Source organism: Arachis ipaensis, chromosome B4, assembly GCF_059453495.1.
Source record: "Arachis ipaensis isolate K30076 ecotype BB chromosome B4, ASM5945349v1, whole genome shotgun sequence".
NCBI lineage: Eukaryota > Viridiplantae > Streptophyta > Magnoliopsida > Fabales > Fabaceae > Arachis > Arachis ipaensis.
This window is the reverse complement of record NC_142439.1, coordinates 39,799,999-39,820,139: the sequence shown is the minus strand read 5'-3', so window position 1 is coordinate 39,820,139 and position 20,141 is coordinate 39,799,999. Positions and strand designations below refer to the sequence as shown.

Here is a 20,141-nt window from a genome sequence, read left to right as displayed (position 1 = left end):
TAGAAAGCTCGGGCCAAAATGATCCCAAGCTATGGAAGAACAGGTGCAAACTCTACCAGAGGTAGGATTCATAAGAGAAGTCAAGTATCCACTTTGGCTAGCTAACGTCGTCTTGGTGAAAAAATCAAATGGGAAGTGGCGGATGTGCACTGACTACACCGATCTCAACAAAGCTTGCCCAAAAGATCCTTATCTACTCCCAAGTATAGATGCTCTGGTGGATGCCTCCTCCGGATATAAATACCTCTCATTTATGGACGCCTATTCAGGATACAATCAAATCCCAATGTACCCACCTGATCAAGAAAAAACCTCATTTTTAACCCCAAAAGCAAACTACTGCTACATCGTCATGCCATTCAGACTCAAAAATGCAGGAGCCACTTATCAAAGATTAATGAACAAAATCTTTACAGACCATGTCGGGAAAGTCATGGAGGTATACGTGGACGACATGTTAATAAAGACACAAAGGGAGGAGCCATTACTGTCTGACCTCACCCAAGTATTCGATACCATAAGAAGGCATGGCATACGACTTAACCCTGCAAAATGCACCTTCGCAGTAGAAGCTGGCAAATTCTTGGGTTTCATGCTCACATAAAAAGGAATCGAGGAAAATCCGGATAAATGCCGGGCTATACTTGACATGAAGAGTCCAAACTATGTCAAAGAGGTACAACAACTCAATGGAAGATTGGCAGCCTTGTCTAGATTTCTAGCTGGATCAGCAATAAGATCTCTCCCCTTCTATGCCACTTTAAGGAAGGGAAAGAGGGTTGAATAGACAACGGAGTGCGAGCAGGCCTTCCAGGATTTCAAAAGGTTCTTGGGACAACTACCTATTCTAACTCGGCCACGGGAAGGAGAACCACTTGTATTGTACCTGGTGCATGAAATTGTGATCATCAATGGCGCCAACAACTTGGTACGCACAATTGTAATCTTAACTCTTTGTCACAACTTCGCACAACTAACCAGCAAGTGTACTGGGTCGTCCAAGTAATAAACCTTACGTGAGTAAGGGTCGATCCCATGGAGATTGTCGGCTTGAAGCAAGCTATGGTCATATTGTAAATCTCAGTCAGGCAGATTCAAATGGTTATGGAGAATTGATAATTAAAAGATGAATAAAATATAAAATAAGATAGAGATACTTATGTAATTCATTGGTGAGAATTTCAGATAAGCGTATGAAGATGCTTTGTTCCTCCTGAACTTCTGCTTTCCTATTGTCTTCATCCAATCATTCATACTCCTTTCCATGGCAAGCTGTATGTTGGGTTTCACCGTTGTCAATGGCTACCTCCCGTCCTCTCAGTGAAAATGGTCCAAATGGCGCTGTCACCGCACGGCTAATCATCTGTCGGTTCTCGATCATGTTGGAATAGGATCCATTAATCCTTTTGCGTCTGTCACTACGCCCAACACCCGCGAGTTTGAAGCTCGTCATAGTCATCCCTTCCCAGATCCTATTCGGAATACCCTAGACAAGGTTTAGAATTTCCGAATCTCAGGAATGGCCGCCAATAATTCTAGCCTATACCACGAAGGTTCTAATCATAGATTAGAAACCCAAGAGATACACATTCAAGCTTGTTTACATGTAGAACGGAAGTGGTTGTCAGGCACGCGTTCATAGGTGAGAATGATGATGAGTGTCACGGATCATCACATTCATCAAGTTGAAGTGCGAATGAATATCTTGGAGAAGAAATAGGCTTGAGTTGAATAGAAAAACAATAGTACTTTGCATTAATTCATGAAGAACAGCAGAGCTCCACACCTTAATCTATGGTGTGTAGAAACTCCACCGTTGAAAATACATAAGAACAAAAGGTCTAGGCATGGCCGAATGGCCAGCCTCCCAAAGAGGGTTTAATCATCAAAACATGATTAAAAGATAGATTGAAAGATAAAAATACAATATTAAAAGGTCCTATTTATAGAGAACTAGTAGCCTAGGGTTACAGAAATAAGTAATTAATGCAGAAATCCATTTCCGGGCCCACTTGGTGTGTGCTTAGGCTGAGCATTGAAGCTTTTAAGTGTAGAGACTTTTCTTGGAGTTAAACGCCAGCTTTTGTGCCAGTTTGGGCGTTTAACTCCAGCTTTTATGCCAGTTCGGACGTTTTGACGCCATAATTTTTATGCTAACTGGGAACACCGGTTTGGGCCATTCAATCTCGAGAAAAGTATGAACTATTATATATTGCTGGAAAGCCCAGGATGTCTACTTTCCAACGCAATTGAGAGCGCGCCAATTGGGCTTCTGTAGCTCCAGAAAATCCACTTCGAGTGCAGAAAAGTCAGAATCCAATAGCATCTGCAGTCCTTTTTCAGCCTCTGAATCAGATTTTTGCTGAAGTCCCTCAATTTCAGCCAGAAAATACCTGAAATCACAGAAAAAAACACAAACTCATAGTAAAGTCCAGAAATGTGATTTTTATTTAAAAACTAATAAAAATATAATAAAACTAACTAAAACATACTAAAAACTACCAAAAAACATTGCCAAAAAGCGTATAAATTATGCGCTCATCACAACACTGATGAGCAGATAATTTATACGCTTTTTGGCATTGTTTTTAGTATGTTTTTTGTAGAATCTAGTTACTTTTAGGGATGTTATCATTAGTTTTTATGTTAAATTCACATTTCAGGACTTTGCTATGAGTTTGTGTGTTTTTCTATGATTTCAGGTGTTTTCTGGCTGAAATTGAGGCACTTGAGCAAAAATCAGATTCAGAGGTTGAAGAAGGACTGCTGATGCTGTTGGATTCTGACCTCCCTGCACTAAAGTAGATTTTCTGGAGCTATAGAACTCAAAATGGTGCCCTTTCAATTGCGTTGGAAAGTAGACATCCAGGGCTTTCCAGCAATATATAATAGTCCATACTTTGGCCGAGTTTAGATGACGCAAAAGAACGTTGAACGCCAGTTCTACGCTGCAGTCTGGAGTTAAATGCCAGAAACACGTCACAAACCAGAGTTGAACGCCAGAAACACGTTACAACCTGCCATTCAACTCCAAAAGAAGCCTCTGCACATGGAAAGCTAAAAGTTCAGCCCAAGCACACACCAAGTGGGCCCTGGAAGTGGATTTATGCATCAATTACTTACTTCTGTAAACCCTAGTAACTAGTTTAATATAAATAGGACCTTTTACTATTGTATTAGACATCTTTGGAATCATCCTGGATTGTATTTTTTATCCTGTGATCACGTTTTGGGGGCTGGCCTCTCGGCCATGCCTGAACCTTTCACTTATGTATTTTCAACGGTAGAGTTTCTACACTCCATAGATTAAGGTGTGGAGCTCTGCTGTTCCTCATGAATTAATGCAAAGTACTACTGTTTTCTATTCAATTCAACTTATTCCGCTTCTAAGATATCCATTCGCACCCAAGAACATGATGAATGTGATGATTATGTGACGCTCATCATCATTCTCACTTATGAACGCGTGCCTGACAAACACTTCCGTTCTACATGCAACCAAGCTAGAATGAGTATCTCTTAGATATCTAATACAGGGGACCGAGTCCGAGTTATTAGTATCTTCGTGGTATAAGTTAGAACCCATGGATGGCTATTTCTGAGATCCGAAAAGTCTAAACCTTGTCTGTGGTATTCCGAGTAGGATCTGGGAAGGGATGGCTGTGACGAACTTCAAACTCGCGAGTGCTGGGTGTAGTGACAGACGCAAAAGGATAGTAAATCCTATTCCAGTATGATCGAGAACCTCCAAATGATTAGCCATGCCGTGACAGAGCATTTAGACCATTTTCACAGAGAGGATGGGATGTAGCCATTGACAACGGTGATGCCCTTACAGAAAGCTTGCCATGGAAAGGAGTAAGACTGATTGGATGAAGACAGTGGGAAAGCAGAGATTCAGAGGAACGAAAGCATCTCTATACGCTTATCTGAAATTCTCACCAATGATATACATAAGTATTTCTATCTTTATTTTCTGTTTATTTATTATTATAATTCGAAAACTCCATAACCATTTAATATCCGCCTGACTGAGATATACAAGATGACCATAGCTTGCTTCATACCAACAATCTCCGTGGGATCGACCCTTACTCACGTAAGGTTTTATTACTTGGACGAGCCAGTGCACTTGCTGGTTAGTTGTGCGAAGTTGTGAAGTTATGTTTTGACCATGGTATTGTGCACCAGTTATTGGCGCCATTGCCAGGGAGAGAACGAACAACAAATTTTACAACCTCAAAGTAACAATTTCGCATACCAAGTTTTTGGCGCCGTTGTCGGGGATTTATTTCGCATTTATTTCCGGTAACACCAGTGCCAAGTTTGATCCGGCAACAACACCAAGTTTTTGGCGCCGTTGCCGGGGATTGTTCGAGTTTGGACAACTGACGGTTCATCTTGTTGCTCAGATTGGGTAATTTTCTTCTTATTTTATTTTCAAAAAGTTTTCAAAAAATTTTCCAAAAAATATTTTCAAAAAAAAAATTTTCAAAAATTTCTCATTTGTTTTTGAAAATTATTCTAAATTTTTAAAAATGAATTCTAGTATTTCATGAAGCATGTTGGAGCCTGGCTGGCTGTAAAGCCAGGTCTAATTCTTTTGAATAGGGGCTTCCAACCATCAGCATAGAGGCAAGTTAATTTGAATATCAGCTGTTGCATGCCTAATTTATATCCTAAAGCTGACTGGCTATTAAGCCATGTCTAACCCTTTGATTAGAGCTTTGGGCTAATATTGAAAGATTCTTGGAATTCTTCTTAAAAGTTTTAGAATCCTTATTTTTCTTTTTCAAATTAATTTTCAAAAAATCCAAAAAAATTTTATAAAATCATAAAAATAAAAAATATTTTGTGTTTCTTGTTTGAGTCTTGAGTCAATTTCAAGTTTGGTGTCAACTGCATTTTTTTCTAAAAATTCTTTGCATTTTTTGAAAATTCATGCATTCATAGTGTTCTTCATGATCTTCAAGTTGTTCTTGGCCAGTTTTCTTGTTTGATCTTCATATTTTCGTGTTTTGTGTCTTTTCTTATTTTTCATATGCATTCTTGCATTCATAGTGTCTATACATGAAACATTTCTAAGTTTGGTGTCTTGCATGTTTTCTTTGCATTGAAAATTTTTCAAAAATATGTTCTTGATGTTCATCATGATCTTCAAAGTGTTCTTGGTGTTCATCTTGACATTCATAGCATTCTTGCATGCATTCATTGTTTTGATCCATAACTTTCATGCATTGAGTCTTTTTCATGTTTTTCTCTTTCATCATTGAAAATTCAAAAATCAAAAAAATATCTTTCCTTTTTTCACTCATAAATTTTGAAAATTTGGATTGACTTTTTCAAAACTTTTTAAAATCTAGTTGTTTTTATGAGTCAAATCAAATTTTCAATTTAAAATCTTATCTTTTCAAAATCTTTTTCAAAAATCAAATCTTTTTCATTTTTCTTATTTATTTTCGAAAATTTTAAAAATATTTTTTAAAAAATCCTTTTCTTAATTTTACATCATATTTTCGAAAATATCATCAACAATTAATGTTTTGATTCAAAAATTTCAAGTTTGTTACTTACTTGCTAAGAAAGATTCAAACTTTAAGTTCTAGAATCATATCTTGTGATTTCTTGTGAATCAAGTCATTAATTGTGATTTTAAAAATCAAATCTTTTTCAAAACTAATTCTAATCATATCTTTATATCATATCTTTTTTTTTAAATCTTATCTTTTTCAAAAATTTGATTTTCAAATATCTTTTCTAACTTCTTATCTTCTTATCTTTTCAAAATTGATTTTCAAATCTTTTTCAACTAACTAATTGACTTTTTGTTTGTTTCTTATCTTTTTCAAAACTACCTAACTAACTCTCTCTCTCTAATTTTCGAAAATATCTCCATCTTTTTCAAAAATTCTTTTTAATTAACTAATTGTTTCAATTTTTAATTTTAACTTGATTTCATTCCTAATTTTCGAAAATCACTAACCCCTTTTCAAAAATTTTATTTTTGAAAATTCTCTTTCTCTCTCATCTCCTTCTATTTATTTATTCATCTACTAACACTTCATCTCACACAAATTCGAACCCCCTCTACCATCTGTGTTCGAATTTTCTCAACTTTCCTTCTTTACATTACATTCTTTTCTTCTTCTACTCACACAGGGGAACCTCTATACCTGGGCAAAAAGGATCCCTATTATTATTATTTTTCTGTTCCCTCTTTTTCATATGAGCAGGAGCAAGGACAAGAACATTCTTGTTGAAGCAGACCCTGAAGCTGAAAGGACTCTGAAGAGGAAACTAAGAGAAGCTAAAATACAACAATCCAGAGATAACCTTACAGAAATTTTCGAACAAGAAGAGGATATGGCAGCCGAAAATAATAATAATGCAAGGAGGATGCTTGGTGACTTTACTGCACCTAATTCTAATTTACATGGAAGAAGCATCTCCATCCCTACCATTGGAGCAAACAATTTTGAGCTTAAACCTCAATTAGTTTCTCTAATGCAACAAAACTGCAAATTTCATGGACTTCCATCTGAAGATCCCTTTCAGTTCTTAACTGAATTCTTGTAGATCTGTGATACTGTTAAGACTAATGGAGTAAATCCTGAAGTCTACAGGCTCATGCTTTTCCCTTTTGCTGTAAGAGACAGAGCTAGAGTGTGGTTGGACTCTCAACCCAAAGATAGCCTGAACTCTTGGGATAAGCTGGTCACGACTTTCTTAGCCAAGTTCTTTCCTCCTCAAAAGCTGAGTAAGCTTAGAGTGGATGTTCAAACCTTCAGACAGAAAGAAGGTGAATCCCTCTATGAAGCTTGGGAGAGATACAAGGAACTGACCAAAAAGTATCCTTCTGACATACTTTCAGAATGGACCATCCTGGATATATTCTATGATGGTCTGTCTGAATTAGCTAAGATGTCATTGGATACTTCTGCAGGTGGATCCATTCACCTAAAGAAAACGCCTGCAGAAGCTCAAGAACTCATTGACATGGTTGCTAACAACCAGTTTATGTACACTTCTGAGAGGAATCCTGTGAATAATAGGACGCCTCAGAAGAAGGGAGTTCTTGAAGTTGATACTCTGAATGCCATATTGGCTTAGAATAAAATATTGACTCAACATGTCAATATGATTTCTCAGAGTCTGAATGGAATGCAAGCTGCATCCAACAGTACTCAAGAGGCATCTTCTGAAAAAGAAGCTTATGATCCTTAGAACCCTGCAATAGCATAGGTAAATTATATGGGTGAACCTTATGGAAACACCTATAACCCCTCATGGAGAAATCACCCAAATTTCTCATGGAAGGATCAACAAAAGCCTCAACAAGGCTTTAATAATGGTGGAAGAAATAGGTTTAGCATTAGCAAGCTTTTTCCATCATCCACTCAGTAACAGACAGAGAACTCTGAACAAAATACCTCTAATTTAGCAAACTTAGTCTCTGATCTATCTAAGGCCACTTTGAGTTTCATGAATGAAACAAGGTCCTCTATTAGAAATTTGGAGGCACAAGTGGGCCAGCTGAGTAAGAAGATCACTGATACCCCTCCTAGTACTCTCCCAAGCAATACAAAAGAAAATCCAAAAGGAGAGTGCAAGGCCATTGAATTGACCATCATGGCCGAACCCACAAGAGAGGAGGAGGACATGAATCCCAGTGAGGAAGACCTCCTAGGACGTCCAGTGATCAATAAGGAGTTTCCCTCTGAGGAACCAAAGGAATCTGAGACTCATTTAGAGACCATAGAGATTCCATTGAACCTCCTTATGCCATTCATGAGCTCTGATGAGTATTCCTCTTCTGAAGAGAATGAGGATGTTACTGAAGAGCAAGTTGCCAAGTGGTGCACGAATTGTGAATCACACTTTTCACAACTAGTACCACTAACCAGCAAGTGCACTAGGTCGTCCAAGTAATACCTTACGTGAGTAAGGGTCGAATCCCACAGAGATTGTTAGTCAGGATGCCAACAACAGTGTTTTTCAACTTCAATTGTAAAGAGTCAAAGGGCATAAATATAAATACTTATTGTGCAATGATGGAGAATATGTTGGGGTTTTGGAGATGCTTTGTCTTCTTTATTTCAGTTTTTCTCTTGTACTCCTCTTCACACACGCAAGGCTCCTTCCATGGTAAGCTGTATGTAAGGTGTCACCGTTGTCAATGGCTACTTCCCGTCCTCTCAGTGAAAATGGTCCAAATACTCTGTCACAGCACGGCTAATCATCTATTGGTTCTCGATCATGTCGGAATAGAATCCCTTGATTCTTTTTCATCTGTCACTACGCCCAACAATCGCGAGTTTAAAACTCGTCACAGCCATTCAATCCTTGAATCCTACTCGGAATACCACAGACAAGGTTTAGACTTTCCGGATTCTCATGAATGCCGCCATTAATTCTAGCTTATACCACGAAGATTCTGATTAAGAAATCTAAGAGATACTCATTCAATCTGATGTAGAACGGAGGTGGTTGTCAGGCACACGTTCATGGATTGAGGAAGGTGATGAGTGTCACGGATCATCACCTTCTTCATAGTGAAGCACAAATGAACATCTTAGATAGGAACAAGCGTGTTTGAATGGAAAACAGAGATAATTGCATTAATTCATCAAGACGCTGCAGAGCTCCTCACCCCCAACAATGGAGTTTAGAGACTCATGCTGTCAAAGAGTACAAAGTTCAGATCTAAAAATGTCATGAGATGCAAAATAAATCTCTAAAAGTTGTTTAAATACTAAACTAGTAACCTAGGTTTACAGAAAATGAGTAAACTATGATAGATAGTGCAGAAATCCACTTCTGGGGCCCACTTGGTGTGTACTAGGGCTGAGACTAAAGCTTCTCACGTGTCTGGGCTGTTTTGGGGGTTCAGCGCCAGGTTGTAACCTATTTCTGGCGTTGAACTCCAACTTGTAACCTATTTCTGGCGCTGGACGCCAGACTGCAACATGGAACTAGCGTTGAACGCAGTTTACGTCTTCAATACTTGAGAAAAGTATGGATTATTATATATTTCTGGAAAGCCCTGGATGTCTACTTTCCAACGCAATTGGAAGCGCGCCATTTGGACTCTTGTGGCTCCAGAAAATCCATTTTGAGTGCAGGGAGGTCAGAATCCAACAGCATCAGCAGTCCTTTTTCAGCCTGAATCAGATTTTTGCTCAGCTCCCTCAATTTCAGCCAGAAAATACCTGAAATCACAAAAAAACACACAAACTCATAGTAAAGTCCAGAAATTTGATTTTTAATTAAAAACTAATAAAAATATACTAAAAACCAACTAAATCATACTAAAAACTAAGTAAAAACAATGCCAAAAAGCGTATAAATTATCCGCTCATCACCAAGTTCCTTGGTGCAATCATGAAGCTGAATGCCAATTTATTTGGTAATGAGACTTGGGGAGATGAACCTCCCCTGTTCACCAATGAATTAAATGCATTGGATCAACTGAGATTGCCTCAGAAGAAACAGGATCCTGGAAAGTTCTTAATACCTTGTACCATAGGCACCATGACCTTTGAGAAGGCTCTGTGTGACCTTGGATCAGGAATAAACCTCATGCCACTCTCTGTAATGGAGAAACTAAGAACCCTTGAGGTACAGGAAGTCAATTTCTCATTAGAAATGGCAGACAAATCCATGAAAATAGCTTATGGACAAGTAGAGGACATGTTAGTAAAGGTTAAAGACCTTTACATCCCTGTTGATTTCATAATTCTGGATACTGGGAAGGATGAGGATGAATCCATCATTCTTGGAAGACCCTTCCTAGCCACAGCAAGAGCTGTGATTGATGTGGACAGAGGAGAATTGATCCTTCAATTAAATGAGGACAACCTTGTGTTTAAAACTCAAGGATCTCTCTCTGTACCCATGGAGAGGAAGCATAAAAAGCTTCTGTCACTGCAGAGTCAACCAAAGCCCCCACAGTCAAACTCTAAGTTTGGTGTTGAACTCCCATACCCAAACTCTAAGTTTGGTGTTGGGAAGTCTCAACAATGCTCTGAACTTCTGTGAGGCTCCATGAGAGCCCACTGTCAAGCTATTGACATTAAAGAAGTGCTTGTTGGGAGGCAACCAAATTTTTATTTAATTATATTTTTTATTAGTTATATGTCTTTATAGGTTCATGATCATGTGGAGTCACAAAAACAACTAAAAAAATTGAAAAAAAAAAATCAAAAACAGCATAAAAAAAAGCATACCTTGGAGGAGGAGTTCATTGGCGTTCAAACGCCAGTAAGGAGCATCTGGCTGGCGTTCAACGCCAGAAACATGCTGCATCTGGGCGTTGAACGCCCAGAACAAGCATCAGTTCGGCGTTTAAACACCAGAATTGCATGCAAAGGCATTTTACATGCCTAATTGGTGCAGGGATGTAAATCCTTGACACCTCAAGATCTGTGGACCCCACAGGATCCCCACCTTCCCTCCTCATAATCCTAGTTTTTTTTCCACATCTTCTTCTTCATCTATTTTTTCTTCTTTTGCTCGAGGGCGAGCAACATTCTAAGTTTGGTGTGGTAAAAGTATAATTCTTTTTTTTTTGTTTTTCCATAACCATTGATGGCATCTAAGGCCAGAAAAACCTTTAGAAAGAGGAAAGGGAAGACAAAAGCTTCCATCAAGGGTCTATAGCTCAGTGGTAGAATATTTGACTGCAAATTAAGAGATCCCTGAGATACCTCAGGGGATACATTTTTCCCCACACAATTATTGGGAGCAACTAAGGGTGGAACATCAAGAGCACTCCATCATCCTTCATGAAATTAGAGAAAGATCAAAGAGCAATGAGGGAGGAGCAACAAAGACAAGGAAGAGACATAGAAGAGCTCAAAGACATCATTGGTTCCTCAAGAAGGAAACGCCACCATCACTAAGGTGGACTCATTCCTTGTTCTTAAATTTTTTGTTTTTCATTTTCTTTATGTTAAATGCTTATCTATGTTTGTGTCTTCATTACATGATCATTAGTATTTAGTAACTGTGTCTTAAAGTTATGAATGTCCTATGAATCCATCACCTCTCTTAAATGAAAACTGTTTTAACTCAAAAGAACAAGAAGTACATGAGTTTTGAATTTATCTTTGAACTTAGTTTAATTATATTGATGTGGTGACAATACTTTTTGTTTTCTGAATGAATGCTTGAACAGTGCATATGCCTTTTGAAGTTGTTGTTTAAGAATGTTAAATATGTTGGCTCTTGAAAGAATGATGACAAGGAGACATGTTATTTGATAATCTGAAAAATCATAAAAATGATTCTTGAAGCAAGAAAAAGCAGTGAATACAAAAGCTTGCAGAAAAAATAATAGCAAAAAAAATGAGAAAAAAAAAAGAAAAAGCAAGCAGAAAAAGCCAAAAGCTCTTAAAACCAAAAGGCAAGAGCAAAAAGCCAATAACCCTTAAAACCAAAAGGCAAGGGTAAATAAAAAGGATCCCAAGGCTTTGAGCATCAGTGGATAGGAGGGCCTAAAGGAATAAAATCCTGGCCTAAGCGGCTAAACCAAGCTGTCCCTAACCATGTGCTTGTGGCGTGAAGGTGTCAAGTGAAAACTTGAGACTGAGCGGTTAAAGTCAAGGTCCAAAGCAAAAGAAGAGTGTGCTTAAGAACCCTGGAAACCTCTAATTGGGGGCTTTAGCAAAGCTGAGTCACAATCTGAAAAGGTTCACCCAATTATGTGTCTGTGGCATTTATGTATCCGGTGGTAATACTGGAAAACAAAGTGCTTAGGGCCACGGCCAAGACTCATAAAGTAGCTGTGTTCAAGAACCAACATACTGAACTAGGAGAATCAATAACACTATCTGAACTCTGAGTTCCTATAGATGCCAATCATTCTGAACTTCAATGGATAAAGTGAGATGCCAAAACTATTCAAGAGGCAAAAAGCTACAAGTCCCGCTCATCTGATTGGAGCTATGTTTCATTGATATTTTGGAATTTATAGTATATTCTCTTCTTTTTATCCTATTTGATTTTCATTTGCTTGGGGACAAGCAACAATTTAAGTTTGGTGTTGTGATGAGCGGATAATTTATACGCTTTTTGGCATTATTTTTAGTATGTTTTTAGTAGAATCTAGTTACTTTTAGGGATGTTTTCATTAGTTTTTATGTTAAATTCACATTTCTGGACTTTACTATGAGTTTGTGTGTTTTTCTGTGATTTCAGGTATTTTCTGGCTGAAATTGAGGGACTTGAGCAAAAATCAGATTCAGATGTTGAAGAAGGACTGCTGATGCTGTTGGATTCTGACCTCCCTGCACTCAAAGTGGATTTTCTGGAGCTACAGAACTCAAAATGGCGTGCTTCCAATTGCGTTGGAAGGTAGACATCCAGGGCTTTCCAGAAATATATAATAGTCTATACGTTGGCCGAGTTTAGACGATGCAAAAGGGCGTTCAATGCCAGTTCTACGCTGCAGTCTGGAGTTAAACGCCAGAAACACGTCACAAACCAGAGTTGAATGCCAGAAACACGTTACAACCTGGCGTTCAACTCCAAAAGAAGCCTCTGCACGTGGAAAGCTAAAAGCTCAGCCCAAGCACACACCAAGTGGGCCCCAGAAGTGGATTTATGCATCAATTACTTACTTCTATAAACCCTAGTAACTAGTTTAGTATAAATAGGACCTTTTACTATTGTCTTAGACATCTTTGGAATCATCCTGGATTGTATTTTTGATCCTGTGATCACGTTTTGGGGGCTGGCCTCTCAGCCATGCCTGAACCTTTCACTTATGTATTTTTAACGGTAGAGTTTCTACACTCCATAGATTAAGGTGTGGAGCTCTGCTGTTCCTCATGAATTAATGCAAAGTACTACTGTTTTCTATTCAATTCAACTTATTCCACTTCTAAGATATCTATTCGCACCCAAGAACATGATGAATATGATGATTATGTGACGTTCATCATCATTCTCACTTATGAACGCGTTCTTGACAAACACTTCCGTTCTACATGCAACCACGCTAGAATGAGTATCTCTTAGATATCTAATACAGGGGACTGAGTCCGAGTTATTAGTATCTTCGTGGTATAAGTTAGAACCTATGGATGGCCATTCCTGAGATCCGGAAAGTCTAAACCTTGTCTGTGATATTCTGAGTAGGATCTGGGAAGGGATGGCTGTGACGAACTTCAAACTCGCGAGTGCTGGGCGTAGTGACAGACGCAAAAGGATAGTAAATCCTCTTCCAGTATGATCGAGAACCTCTAGATGATTAGCCATGCCGTGACAGAGTATTTGGACCATTTTCACAGAGAGGATGGGATGTAGCCATTGACAACGGTGATGCCCTTACAGAAAGCTTTCCATGGAAAGGAGTAAGACTGATTGGATGAAGACAGTGGGAAAGCAGAGATTCAGAGGAACGAAAGCATCTCTATACGCTTATCTGAAATTCTCACCAATGATATACATAAGTATTTCTATCTTTATTTTCTATTTATTTATTATTATAATTCGAAAACTCCATAACCATTTGATATCCGCCTGACTGAGATATACATGATGACCATAGCTTGCTTCATACCAACAATCTCCGTGGGATCGACCCTTACTCACGTAAGGTTTTATTACTTGGACGACCCAGTGCACTTGCTGGTTAGTTGTGCGAAGTTGTGAAGTTATGTTTGGACCATGGTATTGTGCACCAGTTATTGGTGCCATTGCCAAGGAGAGAACGAACAACAAATTTTACAACCTCAGAGTAACAAATTCGCATACCAAACACCAAACTTAAATTGTTGCTTGTCCCCAAGCAACTAAAAATAAAGTAGGATAAAAAGAAGAGAATATACAATAAATTCCAAAAACATCTATGAAGATCAGTCTTAATTAGATGAGCGGGGCTATTAGCTTTTTGCTTCTGAACAGTTTTGGCATCACAATTTATCCTTTGAAGTTTAGAATGATTGGCATCTATAGGAACTCAGAATTTAGATAGTGTTATTGATTCTCCTAGTTCAGTATGTTGGTTCTTGAACACAGTTACTTTATGAGTCTTGGCCGTGACCCTAAGCATTTTGTTTTCCAGTATTACCACAGGATACATAAATGCCACAGACACATAACTGGGTGAACCTTTTCAGATTGTGACTCAGCTTTACTAGAGTCCCCAATTAGAGGTGTCCAGAGCTCTTAAGCACACTCTTTTTGCTTTGGACCATGACTTTAACCGCTCAGTCTCAAGCCTTTCACTTGACACCTTCACGCCACAAGCACATGGTTAGGGACAGCTTGGTTTAGCCGCTTAGGCCAGGATTTTATTCCTGTGGGCCCTCCTATCCACTGATGCTCAAAGCCTTGGATCCTTTTTGTTTTACCTTTGCCTTTTGGTTTAAAGGGCTATTGGCTTTTTCTGCTTGCTTTTTCTTTTTCTTTCTTTTTCTTTTCTTCTTCTTCTCTTTTTTTTCGCCCCCTTTTTTTTTGCAAGCTTTTCACTGCTTTTTCTTGCTTCAAGAATCAATTTTATGATTTTTCAGATTATCAAATAACATTTCTCCTTTTTCATCATTCTTTCAAGTGCCAACAATTTTAACATTCATGAACAACAAATTCAAAAATATGCACTGTTCAATCATTCATTCAGAAAACAAAAAGTATTGCCACCACATCAAAATAATTAAACTATTTTAAAATTCAAAATTCATGTACTTCTTTTTCTTTTTGCAATTAAAAACACTTTTTATTTAAGAAAGGTGATGGATTCATAGGACATTCATAGCTTTAAGGCATAGACACTAATGATCATGTAATAAAGACACAAACATAGATAGAACATAAAGCATAATTTTCGAAAAATAGAAAAATAGGAGCAAGGAGATTAAAGAACGGGTCCACTTTAGTGATGGCGGCTTGTTCTTCCTCTTGAAGATCTTATGGAGTGCTTGAGCTCCTCAATGTCTCTTCCTTGCGTTTGTTGCTCCTCTTTCATGACTCTTTGGTCTTCTCTAATTTCATGGAGGAGGATAGATTGCTCTTGGTGCTCCACCCTTAGTTGTCCCATATTGGAACTTAATTCTCCTAGGAAGGTGTTGATTTGCTCCCAATAGTTTTGTGGAGGAAAATGCATCCCTTGAGGCATCTCAGGGATTTCATGATGAGGAATTTCCTCATGCTCTTGGTGAGTTTCATGAGTGGGCTCTCTTGTTTGCTCCATCCTTTTCTTAGTGATGGGCTTGTCCTCATCAATGAGGATGTCTTCCTCTATGTCAATTCCAGCTGAATTGCAGAGGTGACAAATGAAATGAGGGAAGGCTAACCTTCCCAAAGTAGAGGACTTGTCTGCCACTTTGTAGAGTTCTAGGGATATAACCTCATGAACTTCTACTTCCTCTCCAATCATGATGCTATGGATCATGATAGCCCGGTCTATAGTAACTTCAGACCGGTTGCTAGTGGAAATGATTGAGCATTGGATGAACTCCAACCATCCCTTAGCCACGGACTTGAGGTCATGCCTTCTTAGTTGAACCGGCTTCCCTCTTGAATCTCTCCTCCATTGAGCGCCCTCTTCACAAATGTCTATGAGGACTTGGTCCAACCTTTGATCAAAGTTGACCCTTCTAGTGTAGGGGCGTGCATCTCCTTGCATCATGGGCAAGTTGAATGCCAGCCTTACATTTTCCGGACTAAAATCTAAGCATTTCCCCCGGACCATTGTAAGCCAATTCTTTGGGTCCGGGTTCACACTTTGATCATGGTTCTTGGTGATCCATGCATTGGCGTAAAACTCTTGAACCATTAAGATTCTGACTTGTTGAATGGGGTTGGTGAGAATTTCCCAACCTCTTCTTCGAATCTCATGTCGGATCTCCGGATATTCACCCTTTTTGAGCTTGATAGGGACCTCGGGGATCACCTTCTTCTTGGCCACAACTTCATAGAAGTGGTCTTGATGCACCCTTGAGATGAATCTCTCCATCTCCCATGACTCGGAGGTAGAAGCTTTTGCCTTCCGTTTCCTCTTTCTAGAGGTTTCTCCGGCCTTAGGTGCTATAAATGGTTATGGAAAAATAAAAAGCTTTAGCTTTTACCACACCAAACTTAGAAGGTTTGCTCGTCCTCGAGCAAAAGAAGAAAAAAGAGAGTAGAAGAAGAAAATAGAGGAGATGGAGGGGGTTTAGCGGTTCGGCCAAGGGGGAGAAGTAGTGTGTATGATGTGTGAAAATGAATGAGTGAAGATGGGTTTATATAGGGGTTGAGAGAGGGGTAGGGTTCGGCCATGTATGGGTGGGTTTGGGAGGGAAAGTGGTTTGAATTTGAATGGTGAGGTAGGTGGGGATCCTGTGGGGTCCACAGATCCTGAGGTGTCAAGGATTTCTCATCCTTGCACCATGTGGCGTGTAAACGCCCCCTTGATTGCCAATCCTAGCGTTAAACGCCAGGTTGCTGCCCATTTCTGGCGTTTAACGCCAGCTTTTCTCCCCTTTCTGGCGTTTAAACGCCAGCTTTTCTCCCTTTTCTGGCGTTAAACGCCAGCTCTGGGCCTATTTCTGGCGTTAAACGCCAATTTGGGCGTGGCACGCCTAATCCATCAATTACTATGGGTGTACCACTTGAGCAAAGGGGCGTGGCATGCCAATCCACCATTCCAAGAAGAACCCTAACTATGGCGTGCCACTTGGTATCGAAGGCGTGGCACGCCAGCTCCAAGAAGTCACTTGGGCGTGCCACTTGAGAACCCAAGCATGGCACGCCAAGCTTGAAGAAATCACAAATCCATGGGCGTGCCACTTGAACAGCATGGCATGGCACGCTGGTACAATAATCCAGAGAAGGGGCTGAAGGCAATTGAAGACTGGGCGTGCCACTTGAAGTCGAAGGCGTGGCACGCCTGCCTCTCAACCTCACTTAGGCGTGCCACTTGAGCAACCAGGTGTGGCACGCCAATGCACAAAGATAACAAAAGCAAGGACTGGGCATGCCACTTGGTGTCGAAGGCATGGCACACCAACCCAACCATGTCACTATGGCGTGCCACTTGAAGGCTGAGGCGTGGCATGCCAACTATTGGAACCAAGACAAGATCATGGGCGTGGCACGCCAACCTTTAGGCGTGGCACGCTGGTATAAGTTTCCAGAGAGGATAAAGAAGGCCAATTACATGGGGCATGCCATTTGGTATCGAAGCCACTCACTATTCTTCACTTAGGCGTGCCACTTGAGAACCCAGGCGTGGCACGCCAGTGCCATTCAGAAAGCAAAGAAGCATTGAGGCGTGCCACTTGAGTTCGTGGCGTGGCATGCTAAACAAAGGAACCACTCACTCATAAAGGGGCGTAGCACGCTAGACCCTGGGCGTGCCATGCTAGTTCAACCTTCCAGAAAAGCTTAGCCAAGCATAGAGCAAGGGCGTGGCACGCCAGAACCTAGGCGTGCCACACTAATTCAAGTTTCCAGAGGACAAGGGAAAAGGAAAAAGGCTAGGGCGTGCCACTTGAGCTCGAAGGCGTGGCACGCCAACGTTGTTAAAGAGACGAGCGTTCCACTTGAAAGGCTGGGCGTGGCATGCCAAGCTAAAAGCAAAGAGCACGTGACACGCCACTAGAGCGCCAATCACACGCCAGCTGGGAGATCACACTTATTGAGCTTCTTTTCCCTCCAAAATGTAATTTTCCTTTATTAATTTTGTAATTCTTTTATTTTACTAGGAGTAGTATAAATACCCCCAAGGAGTACTGAAGAAGGGGGTTGATGAGCGGATAATTTATACGCTTTTTGACATTGTTTTTAGTATGTTTTTAGTAGGATCTAGTTACTTTTAGGGATGTTTTCATTAGTTTTTATGTTAAATTCACATTTCTGGACTTTACTATGAGTTTGTGTGTTTTCTGTGATTTCAGGTATTTTCTGGCTGAAATTGAGGGACTTGAGCAGAAATCAGATTCAGAGGTTGAAGAAAGACTGCTGATGCTGTTGGATTCTGACCTCCCTGCACTCAAAGTGGATTTTCTGGAGCTATGGAACTCGAAATGGCGCGCTTCCAATTGCGTTGGAAAGTAGACATCCAGGGCTTTTCAGCAATATATAATAGTCCATACTTTGGCCAAGAATAGACGATGTAAACTGGCGTTCAACGCCAGCTTTCTGCCCAAATCTGGCGTCCAGCGCCAGAAAAGGATCCAAAACCAGAGTTGAACGCCCAAACTGGCACAAAAATTGGCGTTCAACTCCAAGAAGGACCTCTACACGTGCAACACTCAAGCTCAGCCCAAGCACACACCAAGTGGGCCCCGGAAGTGGATTTATGCATCAATTACTTACTCATGTAAACCCTAGTAGCTAGTTTATTATAAATAGGACCTTTTACTACTGTATTAGACGTCTTTTTGACCATCTTTGATCAGTTGTATGCTATCTTAGATCACGTTTCAGGGCTGGACTCTCGGCCATGCCTGGACTTTCACTTATGTATTTTTAACGGTAGAGTTTCTAGACTCCATAGATTAAGGTGTGGAGCTCTGCTGTTCCTCAAAGATTAATGCAAAGTACTACTGTTTTCTATTCAATTCATCTTGTTTCGCTTCTAAGATATCCATTCGTACTTCAATCTGAATGTGATGAACGTGACAATCATCATCATTCCCTATGAACGCGTGCCTGACAACCACTTCCGTTCTACCTTAGACTGAATGAGTATCTCTTAGATCTCCTAACCAGAATCTTTGTGGTGTAAGCTAGAATGATGGCGGCATTCAAGAGAATCCGGAAGGTCTAAACCTTGTCTGTGGTATTCCGAGTGGGATTCAATGAATGAATGACTGTGACGAGCTCCAAACTCGCGATTGCAGGGCGTTAGTGACAGACGCAAAAGGATAGTAAATCCTATTCCACCATGATCGAGAACCGACAGATGAATAGCCGTGCCGTGACAGGGTGCGTTGACCATTTTCACTGAGAGGATAAGATGAAGCCATTGACAAGGGTGATGCCTCCAGACGATTAGCCGTGCCGTGACAGGGCATTGGATCATTTTCCCGAGAGATGACCGAAAGTAGCCATTGACAGTGGTGATGTATCACATAAAGCCAGCCATGGAAAGGAGTAAGACTGACTGGATGAAGATAGCAGGAAAGCAGAGGTTCAGATGAACGAAAAGCATCTCCATTCGCTTATCTGAAATTCCTACCAATGATTTACATAAGTACCTCTATCCCTATTCTTTTATTTATTTTCGAAAACCCATTACTGTTTTATATCCGTCTGACTGAGATTTACAAGGTGACCATAGCTTGCTTCATACCGACAATCTCCGTGGGATTCGACCCTTACTCACGTAAGGTATTACTTGGACGACCCAGTGCACTTGCTGGTTAGTTATGCGAAGTTGTGAAGATATGTTTAGACCATGGTCCTGTGCATCCGTTTCTAGTGCCATTGCCAAGGAATCAATTTCGAACAACAATTCACAACCTGAGTAGCAATTTCGCATACCAAGTTTTTGGCGCCGTTGCCGGGGATTGTTCGAGTTTGGACAACTGACGGTTCATCCTGTTGCTCAGATTAGGTAATTTTCTTTTTGCTTTCTTTTCAAAATTTTTCAAAAATCTTTCAAAAATTTCTCCTTGTTTTCGAAAAAAAAAAATTTTTTTAGATTCAAAATTTTTAAGAATGAATCCTAGTGTTTCATGAAACATGTGAAGCCTGGCTGGCTGCAAAGCCATGTCTAAATTCTTTTGGACTGAGGCTTCCAAACCATCATCACAAGAGCAAGCTAGTTGTTGCCAATAAAATTTGCTGTTGTATGCATGACAGGTATCCGCTGAAGCTTGGCTGGCCATTGGCCATGTCTAGTGTTTTGGACCGGAGCTTTCATTGAAAGCTTGGCTGGCTAGTGAGCCATGTCTAATTCCTGGACTGAAGCTTTAGACTAACATGGCAAGATTCCTAGAATTCATATTAAAAATTTTGGAATCCTTATTTTTTCTTTTACAAATAATTTTCGAAAAAAATAATACAAAAAAAAACTAGAAAATCATAAAAATCAAAAATATTTTTTGTGTTTCTTGTTTGAGTCTTGAGTCATATCATAAGTTTGGTGTCAATTGCATAAGCATCTTGCATTTTTCGAAAATTTTCATGCATTCATAGTGTTCTTCATGATC

General features: G+C 39.8%; 1 non-coding gene across 1 annotated transcript; it reads right to left on the bottom strand.

The window, feature by feature from the left end:
* Window positions 1-6,759: 6,759 nt before the first annotated feature.
* Window positions 6,760-6,863, bottom strand: LOC148567276 (small nucleolar RNA R71). The gene has a single exon (XR_015881550.1). It is a non-coding gene; the product is annotated as a small nucleolar RNA R71 (small nucleolar RNA).
* Window positions 6,864-20,141: the final 13,278 nt, after the last annotated feature.